General features: G+C 37.6%; 1 protein-coding gene across 1 annotated transcript in view; it reads left to right on the forward strand.

Moving 5' to 3' along the window:
• TMEM151B (transmembrane protein 151B) overlaps positions 1-18,232 on the forward strand; it is a 270,802-nt gene that overhangs the window by 13,720 nt on the left and 238,850 nt on the right. The gene's annotated exons all lie outside the window — the stretch shown is intronic.

Here is an 18,232-nt window from a genome sequence, read left to right on the forward strand (position 1 = left end):
TGGCTTGTGCAATATCTGAAGTAGATAAACTAAATATGGACATTATCAATAATGAAATGTTTAGTGAATGGAATGAATTGTATGACAAGCAGTTTTTAGATGCCAACCGTAAAGCTTCAGTAATTTATGAGAGGAAACAAAGGAAGATAGTTCGTGATATTGATCTGTATGAGAATCAAAGGGCATATATTTGGCCAAAGAATAGCATGATTAATGATCATGACAGGGATGTACACAATGAACATAGGAATACAGAAGGAGATATGAATTTTCAAGGGGGCAGGTTTTACCCACCCTCAAAAAACACACATTCAACAAGGAACAGAAGAATGAGATGAGTAGATTTGTGAAAAACATGCATGAAGTGGATATCACAAATACTGAACATATTTTTGAACCTAGTGACCATGGCATTGAATATTCCCATTTATCAGGCTTAGAACACAATAATGAATCTAACAATACAGTTAATCATCAGGAAGAGGCAGGTGGCATAGATGATACACAAGATAGTAATGGAAGCAAAATTATTATTTCCAAACAAGGGTTCAATGTGTTCAATTACACCAATCTTGAGATAACTAAGGAATTTTTTAGTGTGTTTTCAAAAGGCATGAAATTCATTCCCACTGTTAACTTCAGTTTGGTGGACACTATTGTTGAAGTGAAATTATTTTGCAGGAGATTAAATTTAGCCATTCATTTTGGTGGAAGTAATGGAGAACATACCAATATGGTACCCCTATGTCTTAAGAAGAAAAGCACGTATATACCACCTAGCAATTTAAAAGTGACAAACTTTGAGAAAATGATTTGCAATGATATATATTGTTTTAGAAATAATTACAAGGTTGACAAGAGCAACAATATTGGACCTGAGGGGAATTTGACAGAGGACGAATATAAATGCTTATGAAAGTTTGTGAACAATAAAGAGGTTAGGTTAATGAAACCAGACAAAGGGGGGGGGGGATTGTTGTATTCAACAACATGGATTACATTAATGAAATATACCATATTTTGCATCAATCAGGAAACTATGATGCAATTTCACTCAATGAGATCAATATAGGTTATAGACGCATTGATTTAGCATTAGAGGAATATATGTTGGACAATAGGATCAGCTTAGATACATATGATTTTTTAAAGGTGGAATACCCTATATTAGCCACGATTGTTGGGATTCCCAAAGTCCATAAAAACCTTATACACCCTCCTTTCAGGCCTATTATATCAGGAAGCAAAGCTAAAACATTTCCATTGGGTGTAGCTATAGATACATGGGTGAAACCAGTGTACAAAAATATCCTACATTTAACTAAAGATTCATGGACATTTTTGGGCCAGTTAACATCCCAAGTATGGAAAAACAACCTTATTTTTATAACCATCGATGTAACAGATTTATTTTCCTGTATCCCTAGGGATCTGGGCTTAGAGTATTTCAGCAGTAGCTTGAGGAAATGCTCCAGTCTGAGTTGGGACAAAATATGCCTCATTACAGACATGATGGGGCTGGTCTTAGACCACAATTACATCCAGTTCGAAAATGAGTTTTTCAAACAAACTAAGGGTGTTGCAATGGGAGCAGCATGCGCTCCCATATTCGCAAATCTTGTGATGCTTGAATGGGAATCAGAATATCTGTTCAAATCTGAACATTACCAGCACATTGTTCACTACACTAGATTCTTAGATAACCTGTTTGTGCTATGGGATGGACCGATTGATAAGATCTCTGATTTTATTAGTTATATCAATAATACAACAGAATTTCTTAAGTTTACACATACCATCAGTACCAGTGGCATTGCATATTTGGACACTTATATAAGCCAAGGGGACAATGGGTTTATATCCAGCATTTATAGGAAAGAGACTTTCTCGAATGACTATTTGGCGTACAGTAGTAATCACCCTCCCCATGTGTTCAAAAACATTTTCAAAGGGCAATGCATTAGGGCTGCTCGAATGTCTTCCACCAGGGAGATTATGTTAAAAGAAATGGAACTTATTAAATCTATGTTCATTATTAGGGGTTATCCAGCCAAACTTTTGACTGATACGGTTAATTATGTTATTAGTGAATGGGGCAAAAAGTACATGTCTCTATTGGGGAATTTTGGTAGTGTACACCTCATACCAGCCAGCAACCCCGGAGATGAATACAGCCGAAGGGTATGCGTATTGATGTATTCACCATCAGTCCACTACATTGAAAATTTCATCAAAGACAGATGGAATCAGGTTATACGTAATGATGAACTAACACAGATGTTGGGTATGCATCCTAAAATTGTATACAAAACAGGTCTCAATATAAAGAAGTTATTGGAATCTAAAGGAATTAGGAAGAAAGGAGAAAATTCATCCACTAAAAAATGTGGAGCGTGTAACCAATGTAAATTTATCAATGAGGAAAGAGGATGTAAGTTGGAAAATTCCAATAGAACATATATATATAGTAGAAATGGTAATTGCAACACCAAATTTGTGGTATATTTAGCTACTTGTGTGGCATGTAACGCATACTACATTGGCAAGACAGAGAGACAATTTAAAAGACGCATTTATGAACACCTATATAGTATTAGAAATCATGACAATAAGAATTCCCTATCTCGGCACAAAATGCACAACAATGATAGACATTATTTTAAATTTAACATCATAGACACCGTAGGACCAACACCGTATGGTGGTAATATTAAGACCCTATTGGCAATGAAAGAGAGCAGGTGGCAGATATATGTTGATGCCACTAGCTACCCAGGCATTAATGATTTTATCAGTATTAAACCATATCTCATTATATCTAAATAGTTTTAAAAACCTGTATTATGATGTAAAAACATTGAACATATAGAGAAGTTTAGAGAATATGTGTTATCATAAATGGAATATTGCATAATAATTTCTTAATTTTTGAATGTAAGCTATGAGGTATTTTATAAAATATATTTTTAAAACATTTATACAAATTATGATACACTAAGCACTTATTGTAAAACATGCCATCATATCAATAATTTTAAATATTTTAATCACATTCTACGATATATTAATATATTTATTAATTTTTCAAACACTAGTCAAGGTAGTTTAATAACAACTTTTTAAATACTTTTTAAATACAGTTTTTGATATATCTTCACAAGTATATTGTTTGAGCATTGTTACATATAAATGAAGTTACACACCTACTACATGTAGTTATACATAATTCAAAAAGTAGCATACAGAATGTATATGGACAGCGTGTTTTAAATCAGTGTGTGCAACAAGTATTCAATATTATTCAATATTATCAATTTTATTTGCATTATTATTATCTTTACAGTCATTATCGAATTACTAGTTCATTTGTGTAATATGTCTTTAAATCTAAATTGTACTTGTGTGTTTGGCGCCAAACTTTGATATTTAAAGAGTGCAGTAATTGTCAAATATTGTTCTGAAGAAGTCTGCTAGTCAGATGAAAGCGCTTAACGTGTGTCTTTTTTATTCATGAAAATAAATTTACTAAGTCCGAGTTGAGACCCTCCTGTTGTGTTTCCTGCACCAGATTTTCAGTATATTCAGTAATAAAGATTATGAAGTGGTGTTATAAAATGGAAATATTAACATGTGCAGTATGACAAATGCTAAACTGAGGAGCCTGCATTTTCTTTGGTAAATATATCCATGTAACTTTTACTGTTTCTAATATTTTTGCCAAATATTTACATAGATTCATATATTGTTATTAGACTAATGACTCGGGGGGGGGGGGGTCTTTCTAAGCCTATCTATGTTTTCCTGAAAGAATAATGACGTCCTGTATCCAAATAGGACATTGAAGGCCAGGCATTTATAATCTACCTCTGTCCATAAGGGACATGGGTTCCAGGACTGGGTTACATTTCCTATTTCTCATCCACTGGTCTAGGTTGCACTTAAACTAGGTAATGGACGAACTCAGCTTCACATGGATGGGAAACCTGTTCCATAGGAGGGACAGTCTCTGGGACACATATCTGTCTCTCCAGCATGTTCTGTTTAAGTTGCAGACAAAATTCAGGTCCCCAGACCTTGTATTTCTGGTACTGTTTGACTTACGAATATGCAGGAAATTCATAAGAGTGGGATTTGTGGATGCCTTGTAAACCAGGCATAGATCACCCCTCAGCAATCTGTAGGAGACTGTGTAGAGGGAAAGAGCTTTAAGGCACTCTGCATAAGGCAGGTTTGTTACTCCTTGTATTCTTTATGTAAGGAATTTCTGAGGTCGATCTAGTTGCTGCATATGCCTGGTCAGGTATATACTGAAGGGAGCATTGTACTCTATGATTGGCCTGATAAGGGCAGAGTACAGTGGGATAATTACTTCTTTGGAGCTACATGTCATGCCCTTACTTATAAGCTGCACAACATAAAAGGATTTCCTCACCACTGTGGCCATGTTGTAGTCTAAGGTAAGGCTACTGCCTACATGCATACCCAGATCCCTGACCACTAGGTCAGCTCTTAGGGCTGTATTACCAACATGGTAAGAAGATGGAATGGTTGACTTCCCAAAGGGTACATATATGCATTTCTTAGCATTGAGTTTAAGACCATGGCTTTGGCCATGATAGGTCTTCTTGAAGAATGTTAGTGCCTGTAGGGGAGTCAGTGATAGCCCCCAGCCAGTAATCATCTGCCAACTTAGTCAGCCATAAATCTTCAGCGTTTGCTTCCATTTCAAAGAAAGTGTGGAAGATGTGTGCCAAGAAGGTGTGGGACTGGTACTGAAACCTGGGGGATTCCACTAGTGACCGGCCTCTTAGTGGAGGTGTCCTTACCAATTTTGACCTACTGGGTCTTATTAGTGAGCCAGTTGGCTATCCACTGGGTGATAAAAGGGTTTATCCTCAATGTAGAATAACATATGTGTTTTACCTTTAAGAAACATTTCTAAGACCTGAACGTGCATATAAATATAAATAACAGGCATATGCTAGCTTCAGAGCCATTTTGTAAGTACAGCCAGAGTGTGAACATCTATGCATGAAACAACTAGTTTGTATATATATGTTTACATTTGTATATAATAAAGCTGCTTGAACAGAACCCATGATGTTCGTCTACTTCATCTTGACTAGACGAGCGACATGGTGTCAGAACCGAGATTCCAGAGAGTGCTTTTCAGAGCCACGAGGTGCAGAGTTAACAGTGAAGGCAAACTAAGTGAACTGAATGCAAAATAAAAAAAGGGTCAAAAACTAATTAAAGGCAATGAAAACTTGCACGAATGATTTATTTTATAAAAAATATAAAACGGAGCATTTCAAGAGCACAAAACGCATTACTAAGCAAACAAATAGCACAAAAACATTTGCTACACAAATGAGAAGCATGAAAAGTTTATTAATTAAATGAAATGTTTGAAATTAAGATATTTCATAAAATGAGCATCAGAAAAGCACATAAAGGGTTCAGAATTACCTCAGTATGTTAAAGTAAAATATGCATGTTTAGAGTGAAAATGACCACAAGAAAATATAATGGGCATGAAAAGAGATTAAATGAGCAAAATGAATATAACAAAGGGCACATTAAGTATAAATAAAGCAAACTGATTGCGTGTTTTTTGGTGAATTACTGTAGTTTGACATAAACTGCTACTTTGCATTGAGTGGAGCTCTGAATAGTATAACTAGAGTTATATGAAGTATCTCAAAGTGTGCATAGTGCTTGCAGTGTGTGTGTTTATTACTGTGCATTTATTCCAAAGAGTTTGTTGTATGCAAAGTGCCACTATTTCATAAACTGCAGTCAAATGCAGCCATTTTGAAAAGTTTCTTATGCTGGGTGTGTCTATTTGTTGCAATTACAAAGTCTTTCTTGCACTATACAGAGTTGATTAGCAAAGCACTGCCATTTGGGGGAAATTTCGATGTGCTGTGTACTGTTTATTCACAAAGTGCAATTACTTTGAAATGTTTCTTACTCTGAGCTTCTTCCACCCAGTTTATTCGCACAGTGCAGTTAGTTTGAAATGTTTCTTACACTAATAAGAGGTGATTTCAAGAGTATTACAGTGCCCAGGAAACGTATTTCGCAAAGTTCAGTTATACAGAGGCTGGTTGTGTTACTGGGCATAGTTACAAGTACTAGCATAAATTTCAAGCATATGTACATGTGCGTGTGTTCGTGCATACTGGCAAAAGTCTTCACTGAGATGTATTAATATGGCAGAAGGTTTTTGAAAACTGCTACCACTTGTATTTGATCAGAATATTGCAGAGAACTGGAGAATATTTGGGAAAAAGTACAATATATTCATACAAGCAGCTTATTCTGATAAAGATGCACACACTAGGGCATTCATTTTGCTAAAGCTGGCAGGGTCAGAGGCCATAGAAAGAGAGCATTCATTTGTATATGCACCAACAGTATATGAAGGAGAAAGGGCAAACCATCATATTATGGTACAGGCTGAATCAAGGGAAGATCCAGAGTATTTGAAGCACAAATTTAGGGAAATGTGCAATCCCCAGACCAATGTTACATTAGAGAGGCATTTGCTTTACACAAGAGATCAAAAGCAAGGAGAAGCTTTTGCAGCTTGTATTACTGACCTGCGAAACAAAGCTAAAACATGTAAGTTTGGTGACTTGAAAGATGAGTTAATAAAGGACAGCCTCGTGTGTGTTATTAATAATGCTGCTGTGAGGGAGATTTTGCTTCATAGGTTCATAGGTTCATAGGTAGGTACTAGGCTATTGGCCCTAGGGCCTATATAAGCCTAGCCAAAAAGGTACCCTGGCTTTTGCCACCCAAGAAAATTATTTTCCTGTGCCCCTGTCGAGCAGAGCCACAGAAGTGATCCTCGGGGTGAATTTCCTATCTCCCATCCAATCATCAAGATTTTTTTTGAAGAGTGCTAATGAGGAGCTTTGTTTGCCATAGATAGTTAGTTTGTTCCAGAGTATGGGAAGTCTCTGAGACAGGAATCTATCTCTCTAGCATGTTCTGTTTATTGTGGTGAAAAGGTTTAGGTCCCTAGAGCATGCAGCTCGGAGAGGATTGGGATTTCTTTATGTGAAGCATGTCCAACAGCTCTGGGTTTGACATAGCTTTGTATGTTAGGCAGAGATCACCTCTGAGTAGGCAATATGCGATGGAGTAAAGCTGGAGTTTTTTTAAACGGTCTGTGTAGGGCATCTGTTTGAGGCTGGTAATCCTCTTTGTGGGTATTTCTGTGAAATTCGTATTGCGTATTTCTTCATGACAGTGATTTAATGTTGAGCAAGGTTATTGATATTTGTCAAATTCATGAAGTTACGGAAAGGCCCACAGATATGCTTGCAAGTGATAAGAGCATGGTTTCAACAGGCTCCAGAGCAAATGTAGACAGCATGCAACATGTGGCAGACAGAAACAGGCCTAAGCACATGGCAGCTGTAGCCCCTGTAGGTGTGGCAAGGAAAACCTGCAATCTTCCAGCAAGTTCTAAGACTAGTTCAGTTAAAGGAGCATGGTCAGTTCCGTACAAGGATGAATCAGCAGATCCCAAGTCAAGCTTTATTGTTAACTGACACAATTGTGGGGCCAACCATGAATCTAAAAGAGAAATGTGCTTAGCATTTGGTCATCAATGCCATAAATGTAAGAAATGGAACCATTTTCAAAAATTTTGCAAATCAAGTAAGCCTCATACTGTTACAAAGAAGGGTCATTCAAAAAAGCAAATTGATCAAGTTGAACTGCAACAGTTTGCTTTCTATGTAGATGGTGTATCGGTGATTGGTGACAAAATTGATGCAGTAGATTTATTGGCGAAGAGTGAAGTGTTTTATACTGTCCAGATCAATGGGAAATCTACCAAGCTCAAAGTAGACACTGGTTCAAAGTGTAATGTTATGTCAGTAGACACATTTGCTAAGGTGAGAGATGGTGAGCAACTAAATTGACCAGTTGTGTGAAACTTGTTGGTTATGGAGGTGAAGAAATTCAAACCAAAGGCTCAGTAGTACTTTCATGTTATGTGACCAAAAACTGTTACAGCTTATTATTCTATGTAGTTTGAAGACCTGTGCAGTCATTATTGGGTCTCAGGGAGAGTATGAAAATTAATCTGCTTTCTTTTACCAAAGAAGTTCATCAAATAAGCACATGTCTCAGTCCCAGCTTCACTAACACTATTTTTTCAGAGTATGCTGATGTTTTCAATGACAAATTGGGCAAAGTTCCAGTGGTATATTCTATGAAACTAGATACAGAGATCAGTCCAGCGGTCAGACCAGTGAGAAGGGTTCCCATAGCTATGCAGCATAAAGTCAAAGCTCAGTTGGACAAAATGGTACAGCAAGGTGTAATTTGTCCAGTTACAGAACCTACTGAATGTATGTCATCCATGGCAGCAGCTCACAAAAAAAGGCTCAGACGAAATCAGAATATGCATTGACCCAAGAGATTTGAACAAAGCATTAAGAAGACTGCATCATTCCATGCGTACAAAGAAGTCACAGCTCTAATACCAAATGCCACTGTTTTTTCCTGTCTTAGATGCAAAATGTTAATTTTGGCAAGTGATGCTTTATCGCAAATCTTCATTACTGACTATATTCAGTACCCCATTTGGAAGATACAGATTTCTTACGATGACATTCGGAATACATTCTGCAAGTGAAGTCTTTCAGAATGCAATGGAGCAAATTTTTTTCAGGTTATCCTTGTGCCATAATAGTAGATGATTTGTTAGTCGGAGGCAATGGTGAAACAGAGCATGACAGAAATCTTAAGAGAGCTCTAGACAGAGCATGTGAAGTGAACTTAAAGCTTAACCCTCTAAAGTGCAAATTCAGACTACCAGAAGTTACATATGTAGGTCATTTATTTACTAGCATTGGCTTGAAACCAGACCCGTCCAAGCAAGCAGCCATTCTTGAGATGCCAGCACCAAATAATGTACAAGCTGCACAACGTTTTCTTGGCATGGTCAACTATTTAGGCAAGTTTATACCGGTCTTCATTGAGTTGACAGCTCCTTTGAGAGAGCTAACATGTAAGAATGTTACATGGTCATGGTTAGAACATCACCAGAAAGCATTTGAAGACTTTATGAAGACGATTGCTACTCCACCTACATTAAAATACTATGTTGTCAACAAACCAATAACTGTTTCCTGCGATGCTTCAAAATTTGGTCTTGGTGCAGTTATTCTTCAAGTGGGTACACCAGTAGGCTATGCATCTAGAACAGTTACCCAAACTGAAATGCAATATGCTCAGACTGAGAAAGAACTTTTGGCAATAGTATTTGCATGTTCCAAGTTTCATGATTACATCTGTGGTCAAGATATTAAGACTGATACTGCTCATCAGCCTTTGGTTACAATTTTAAAGAAGCCTATGCATTCAGCTCCAGCAAGATTGCAAAGAATGATGCTTAAATTGCAAAAGTACAACTTCAAAATGGTCTGTACAAAAGGCAAACTTCTTTATCTGGCTGATACCTTATCCAGATCACCGAGAAATACAACAGAACAGCTCGATGCAGAAAAATTTTACTTCGATGTCATGGAAGTGTGTAATTTTTCTACCACAAGACTTGATGAGCTAAGCGATCATACAATGACTGATCCAATTTTGCAAAAGCTCAACCACTACATCAATGATGGATAACCATCAAAGCAATCTAGTGTACCACTTGAATTGCAACCCTACTTTCCTTACAGAGATGAGATGTTGATGGAAGATGACATTATTTTCAAAGGTCCTAAAATTGTTGTTCCTGCTTCCTTACAACAAGAATACATCCAGATTTTACATCATTGTCACCCAAGTTCTGAAGCTACCAAAAGAAGGGCGAGAGGACTAGTATTTTGGACTTCTCTAGCAAAAGACATTGATAGAGTACTTTCTTCTTGTTCAGTATGCAATAGCACTAAACTGCATTTGCAAAAAGAACCACTTCAGCTAAGTCAAGTTCCTGAACTACCTTGGTCAACAGTAGCCACTGACATATTCGAGTGGAACAATCAACATTACTTAGTACTGGTAGACTCCTATTCAAACTGGTTTGAGATCGATTTACTAACTAACCTAACATCCACTACTGTTATTACCAAGTTGAAACGTCATTTCCCAGTCCATGGAAGTCCACAAAAGCTTATTTCTGACAATGGTACCCAATTTACCAGTCAGTTGTTTCAGAAATTTGCAAGAGAATGGGGCTTTGTACATGTTACTAGTAGTGCAAAATATCCGCAGTCAAATGAACTAGCTGAACATGCAGTGCAGAGTGCAAAGCAATTACTTGAGAAGTCAAAGCATGACAACACTGATGTCTTTTTGAATATACTCAATCTCAGAAACATACCCTGTGACAATATACTTGGCTCGCTTGCTCAGAGACTTCCATCTAGGCAAACCAGAACAACATTGCCTATTAGTTCAAATTTATTGAGGTCTAAAGCTAAAAACAACAAAGTGTCAAAGCCCAATTATTAGAAAGCGTTCTTTTCAGAAGTCCTCCTATGACAAATTGAGCAGATTGCTCCGTCCGTTGAAAGAAGGAGAGACAGTGAGGATACAAACAGTGAAAGGTTTTGATCAGATTGGTCATGTAACAAATAAATATGAAGAGCTGAGATACTATCTTGTGAAATATGAAGGTGCGGAGTACAGGAGAAATCACAGACATCTACTTCCTGTATCAGAACTGTTTTTGCAGCAATGTTCCTGTGATATAGACTATAAATCTCAAAGTAATTCAGACAATGTTCCTGTGCCAGTACATGTCTTGATTCCCACTGCTGTTTCTGATAATGTTTATAATGTCCGTAAGATTGAACATTCAGCAGAGACAATCCCAGTTGCTAAATCCAATTCCAATTTATATGTCACACGATTTGGTCACATTTCCAGATCCAATGTGGGATACACAGCAACTTGGACATGTGTGTTTGTGTGTGTGTGTGTGTGTGTGTGTGTGTGTGTGTGTGTGTGTGTGTGTGTGTGTGTGTGTGTGTGTGTGTGTGTATATATATATATATATCTATATATATAGTTTTGTATAATTGCATGATCGGTCAGTGTTGTCAATGTCATTTCTCAAAGAGGGAGGATGTAGAATAACAGATGTGTTGTACCTTTAAGAAGCATTTCTAAGACCTGAACATGCATATAAATAGCAGGCATGTGCAATCCTCAGTGCCATTTTGTGAGTACAGCCAGAGTGTGAACATCTATGCATGAAACAACTAATTTGTATATATGTTTACATTTGTATATAATGAAGCTGCTTGAACAGAACCCATGATGTTTGTCTACTTCATCCTGACTAGACGAGTGACACTTAAATTAGTGAACTTGTGTATAATGCCTGATTGGGGCATTGAATCAAAAGCCTTGTCCAGGTTGAGGTAAGCTGTGTGCACAGTCTTACCTTCAGCCAATGCTTTGGTGACCCTTTCAAAAAAGTCCACCAGATTTAATAGGCATGACCTTCCTTTTACAAAGCCAAAGATGAGTCCAGCATTAATAGGTTACCTATGTCCTTATTTATCATATCCATAATGATTATTTCCATGGTCTTACATATGAGGCTGGTCAGACTTATGGGCCTTTAGTAACCCATATTAGTGGTTGGACCTCCTTTGTGCAGGGGGATGACTGTAGTCATCTTCCATTCCTTGGCCACAGTAATACACACTCATTATACATCTCACACACAGACACACACACGCACACACGCACACACGCACACACACACACACACACACACACACACACACACACACACACACACACACACACACACACACACACACACATATATACACACACACACACACACACACACACACACACACACACACACACACACACACACACACACACACACACACACACAAACACACAACTGGAAAGTCTGGCACAGGTGTACTAGTTATGCCCCTTTTTGCCCAGACTATAAGGTAGTTATCACTGCCACCAGACAACTCTTTATCAGCTAGTGCAGAGGTGGTGAGTGGATGTTGTCAGATCAAAGACAAATACAAAATGCCCTGTCTCTCTCTCTCTCTCTCTCTCTCTCTCTCTCTCTCTCTCTCTCAGAGAGTTCTTAAGTTAGTATCAGATATTACTGCTGGGTTAGCTTGGATGACATCACTTTTTGTCACCTGACTTTAGTTGCCAAGCTAAACTCCCATTGTTAGAAGCTACCAACATTTAGCATCTCCCTGTGAAAAATACACAAATAAAGGCTTTTCCTCAGATGTTTGCAGATCCTGGAAGTCCTAAAACACACACCTATTGACAAGTTAGAATTACCTTTCAACTTGCCATCTTGTTTTCTGAATGTAGAAGGAAAATGGATGGTCTGACAGTAACTGCGCACATGGGGAAAATATGCAAACTCTACTCAGGAGGCAGTCAAGCCAAGAACTGAACTAGGGGTCCAGGTACTGTCAGCTAGCAAAGTTACCCATGCTTTACCATGCCATCCCCTACCAAAATTCTTACATTTAAAATGCATAAAAATGCTGCTATCTAGTTTATAAGCACAACGAGGAACAGTTTTGTGCAACAGAATCTATAATAAACGGGTCTATATTATATCATTGACCGCTTAACTGGTCAAACCCCTAAACATCGACAGCTAAGGGTCGAAAACTTACAATGTTGAATGGCCAGTTAAGTGAATTCTTTCATCGGGAAAGAATTCTCTTGACCATGCCAAACTAACATAAACTTCCAAGCCATAAAAAAATGGGAGGCTTTGCCCCCACACCCCCCGATGTGGGGGGCTGTGCGCTCCACACCCCCCCAACTAAATATACCAACTCTGAGATTGCTCTACATTGGGGAAAGTGCAAATTCCCAATAATGGCCAAACAAATTCTTACCTGATGAAAGAATTCACTTAACTGGCCATTCGACATTGTAAGTTTTCGACCCTTAGCTGTCGACGTTTAGGCGTTCGACAAACTAAGTGGTTGATGATTTAATATATACCCTAATAAACACACATTTTCATTCTTTATTGTTTAGTTACTAAATAAATGAAGGATTAATTTCTGTTTATGAAATGAATCATCAAATATTGACTGAAAGAGGAGCTGATTGCTTCAATGAAAGTTGGTTTATTTATTAACTGATGATGTCAAGAGTCCACCGATTCATATTTGTGTGACTGCTAATTTACTATGCGCGGTAATTTTACTTTGTTTGAATATTTTTTGAACCTGTTGAGCTCAAGGCCCCACTGGAATAATTGTACTCCTTCATCTATCAGGAATCAGAGAACTTGGGACTGATGTTTAGCAGATTGTGCGGGGCAAAAATGTTTTATTTGTGCCCTACCCCTTTAAATTCACCCTTTCCTAGTGCTGCAGGTAAGTAAAGATCTAAACACAGAGGGCTGCACACAAAATTTCACCTGCACCTATCTTCCTAGCTTGATCTGCCTTACTCAGAGATATAGACAACTGCTGCTTAGCCTGGCAACAAACAGGAGTTTTCCAGATGTGACTGCAGTTGAGGTGATTTGAAAATCTCTAGCATTGTGCGTAACAAACATGTATATAGCACAGCATTAAACATTTGCAAACAGAAGGAAACTCTAGGAACTGAAAGGCACATGATATGCTAACAGTAATGCTTACCCTGTCAAAACATTTTAAAAATTGGTTTAAATAATGGTATGCTTGTTGACGTTGTACCATTTAAGTTTCAATGAAAACTTTTGCTGTGTGCTATATATGTTTTATTGGGGATGTATTTAAAAATTGTGAACTCCATAATTTGTTGAAACAATAAACACTGAACCCACATCATCAAACGTCTAGAGCACTGAAACAATGAAGTAGCTCATGTTCTGGGATTGCTGTACAGTGGGAAGTGGGGTTTTGCCCTTTCCTTGCTGTAGTGAAATCTCAGAGGGGGTGTGTGGGGTGCAAGGGGACTTCCCCTGCAAAAAGTAGGGTTTACATGTTTTGTTTTCCGTGTTTTGCACCTTTGATGATGTGGGTATGACATTTAGAGTGTTGATGATTGTTGATGATTCATAAAGTCGACATTTTAAACTAGATCTGTTTTATTATTATTTTAATATGCATGTACATTTATGAAATGTTTTACTTTTGTATAGCCTACCTGTAAATGTACATCCTAGCTTAATCTGAGAAGTTATGTGCTTCTGTTACTATAGGGACTATGGGTCTTTTTTACATGTGTATGCACACACTCTCACACATATACATGTTTATATATGATTTAGGGGCAGGTCTGTAAATGACAAATTCCTTGAACCGCAGGGTAGCATTTCCACTCCATGATGTACCCTGCCCCCCCCCCCCCCACACACACACACACATGTTGGTATCTGCAATTAATGCAGTTTTCGATTGTTTATACCAGCATTCAGAACATTCGGTATTATGAAAATTTGACAAATTGTCGGTTACTATATATTTAAATGTACGAGTGTCTGTAGGTATCAAATAGCAATTTTGTGTAGACGTTGTACTCAGGTGTGGAAGTATATCAGAAGTGTTATTTGTTGAGTGATGTTTATACTGAAAGTAGGAAGACTGAATGTTTAGTCTTAAGGTAAGTGAAAGGTAAGTACAAGTGTTTGTGGGTGTTAAGGTTGAAGTAAGGGCTAAATCTGGCAGTTAACAAAGTGGACTAAAGTACTGAGCTGTTAATGAGCTGCTTCCTGTGCCCAGGATACAGGGTTTGATTTCTTCAGCTTTCATTTGCCTGCTGTTTGAATCTGAGGAGGTCACTTAACCAGACATTGTTTGCAAGTTGCCTCTGAAAAGGGGCAATTTGCACAGTCAATAAATAAGTAAAAATAAATAAAAAAATGAACAAATAAATAAAAGTAAGCCGAGATTTAATGGTGTATATATATATATATATATATATATATATATATATATGGATTCATTTTAGAAGCTCAAATTATCGAAATTCAGTATTTTGACCCCATAAAGTGGAATTCTGAAAAGAGCGAAACCTCAGAAGTGCGAAATTCAAAACCTTGAATACCGAAGGTTTTGAATTAGCACTTCTGGTGTTTCACTGTGGTTATGGATTCAGGTAAGTGTGTATGTGTTAAGGGTTTTGGGTAGGGGCTGTGGGTGTGTTAGTGTGTTTTGTTGCTGCGATGTGTGTGCGAGGAGAATGTAGCTTTTGTGGTGGTGTTTTGTGTGTGTTTGTATGTAGTGCGATCTCGGAGTTAGAATATTTAAGTAGGGGGGTGTGGGGAAGGCGCAGTGTAGTAGAGAGTTTGTGTGTGGGGAGGAAAGTGTGTGTGTGTGTGTGTGTGTGTGTGTGTGTGTGTGTATGTGTGTGTGTGTGTGTGTGTGTGTGTGTGTGTGTGTGTGTGTGTGTGTGTGTGTGTGTGTGTGTGGAGTAGAAGCGCAAATTCAAAATCTCTGGTGTGAGAGATTTTGAATTTCACACTTCTGAGTTTTTGATGTTTTTAGGTTTCGACTTTATAACCTTGAAATACTGAATTTCGACATTTCAGTATTTCGAGGATATAAATTTAATCTATATATATATATATATATATATATATATATCTGGGTCTACTTCACTTGACCTAAAACTCATTTGACTGTTTGACTGACACCCATTTGACTGACACCCAATTGATCTAAATTTCAGCTGACTGACAACTTATTTGACTGACTCACATTTCACTGACATTTAAGACATAGACTTGTTGTGGGTTTTCATTCACCACTTGCTTGTGATAAAAAGAATTACTGTAACTTACAGTACTGACTGTTAAAATTCCAACAGTCATGTAGAAAGTAGTGTTGTAGTGTTTCTAAATGTGGGTATGTCTCTTTACATTTATATGGGAAGTATCTAAGGTAATTTGGCGAATGTTTTGTGGGTTCTCAGCAGTAGTGGCAGTGTGTAGAGTACTGTAAGGCAAGTTAAAGGTATATGCACTTTTCCCCACTGTAGTGCAATCTTGGAGTTAGTATATATAATTAGGGGGTGTGTGGGGGGCACAGCCCCCCACATTGGGGGTGTGGGAGGGCGTACCCCCCACACACCTAGTTTGGTTGTACATTGTCCCATTTCTGTTAAGAGGATAATTAAGTCATTTTTAAGTTCTGGAAAGGGTTAGTTGTTGGTGTTCTAAGTGTGCTTGTCTATGGCAGATTTAGTATGTTCAAATTCAGCACTGTAAGCTGAAAGTGAAATGGGAGTCAGTCAAATGAGTTGTCAGTCAAATGAAATTTAGGTCAATTGGGTGTTGGTCAAATGGGTGTCAGGCAAATGAGTTTTAGGTCGTGAAGTAGACCCATATATACATATATATATATATATATATATATATATATATATATATATATATATATATATATATATATATATACATATATATATATATATATATATATATATATATATGTACATACACACACACACACACACACACACACACACACACACACACACACACACACACACATATTGTTTTGGAGTCTTTGTTTGGAGGTTTAGGATTAGAGTAAGGGCTAGTGTGTATGTGTATGTGTGTGTGTGTGTGTGTGTGTGTGTGTGTGTATGTATATTCATATATTCACACACATGCATTTCATTGACTCTCATGATCAGATGTCTTCATCATCAAAAATGATCAAAAATGTACCACCCACATTCCCATTACATTAAATATAGCAACTCCTAGATTGCATAACATTGGTGAAAAGGTGAAATTTTCTTTTCACACTGCTCAATGATCTTGGACGTATACATACTCAGAACATTCACTTTGTGATCAGTGAAATGGAAATTCAATCCAAAGGATCCACACATTCCACTTTCAATCATTCAAACATATTAAGTCCTTTGTCTTTCAGAATGCTCTTGCTACAAATGTAACTACACTCATATTTATTTTATTTTATTTATTTATTTTACATTTGTTGACCGGGATAGTCCAACTGGATTAATGTCCATTTTCAGTGGAGCCCCAGGGAGAAAAGCTCCAAGGTAGACAGATAAGTAATAACAAAGAAGACATATTACAGATGAGATATTTACAAATGACATAAGCAGACATGAAATGAATTAATATTACAAGTTCAAGTTACCCCTGGTAAGAGTCAGGGGAAAAAATAAACAGTAATTTGATTAATAGATTATATACATTCATGGTGAGAGTTAGCCAGGCTTGTTACAATGGCAAAGCCAGTTTAGTGCCAGATGTTGTTTGAGTTTAGCTTTGAATTGGGATAGGGAGTAGAGCAAAGTAATGTTAGCTGGAAGGAGGTTCCATGCTCTGCCTGGAGAGTTTGCAAAGTGGGAGTCACCGGCTACATTGTTAATTTTAATTGTCTTAATTTGTAGTCTGTTTGAGGATCCGAGCAGTCTTGGATTGTTGTGGGGGGTGATCATATTTTTAAGAGCTGGTGTGTTATCTGGATAATAGAGGATTTTATTAGCCATAATCAAAAGGTTATATTGGATTAGACTGGGAAGTTCTAGCCACCCAAGCTGTTTAAGGTTGATACAATGGTGTGTTCTAAAAGGTAGGCCAGTGGCAAACCTGGCAATGTGGTTGTAACAGATTGAGAGTCGATTAAGTACAGTTTTATTTAGATTAGAGAGAAGGGGGATGCATATAAAAGTGCTGAAAGCAGGTGGGAGCAAGCTATGGCAACCATAGCCAGAGGGGTTAGGAAGGCTTTTATTCTATACAGTGACCCTAGTTTTTTATTGATGGTTTTGATCATTTGGTTTACATGAAGGTCAAATTTTAGGTTATTATCAATTATTACTCCTAACAGTTTTGCAGAGGAGTTGGGGTGATTATTGTGCCATCTTTTGCATTTATGGTGAAGGTAAATGGCGTGGATCTTTGTGTTGAAGAGAATAACAACATTTTAGTTTTTTGGGGATTTAGCAACAAACAACATTTGGAGAGTCAGGTTTCTATAGTATTAAAGGTGGATTGGGTAACAGACCTTAATTCTGAGGGAGATGTGGCTGAGCAAATCAGGGTGGAATCATCATCGTATTGGATACAGCTGACATTCGTGATGACTGTATATAGGTTGTTTATAAAGATGGAAAACAGTAGGGGTCCTAATATGGAGCCTTATGGCACTCCAAGGATGTTAGGTAATAGGTTGTAGAGCTTGTTCTGCCAGAGGACAGCCTGCTGCCTTCCACTGAGGTAGGATTTCAACCATTGAATGGCACTGGTATTTAGACAGAAAGA

This window comes from Protopterus annectens, chromosome 1.part0 (genome assembly GCF_019279795.1).
Source record: "Protopterus annectens isolate FY-2018-M chromosome 1.part0, PAN1.0, whole genome shotgun sequence".
Taxonomy (NCBI): domain Eukaryota; kingdom Metazoa; phylum Chordata; order Ceratodontiformes; family Protopteridae; genus Protopterus; species Protopterus annectens.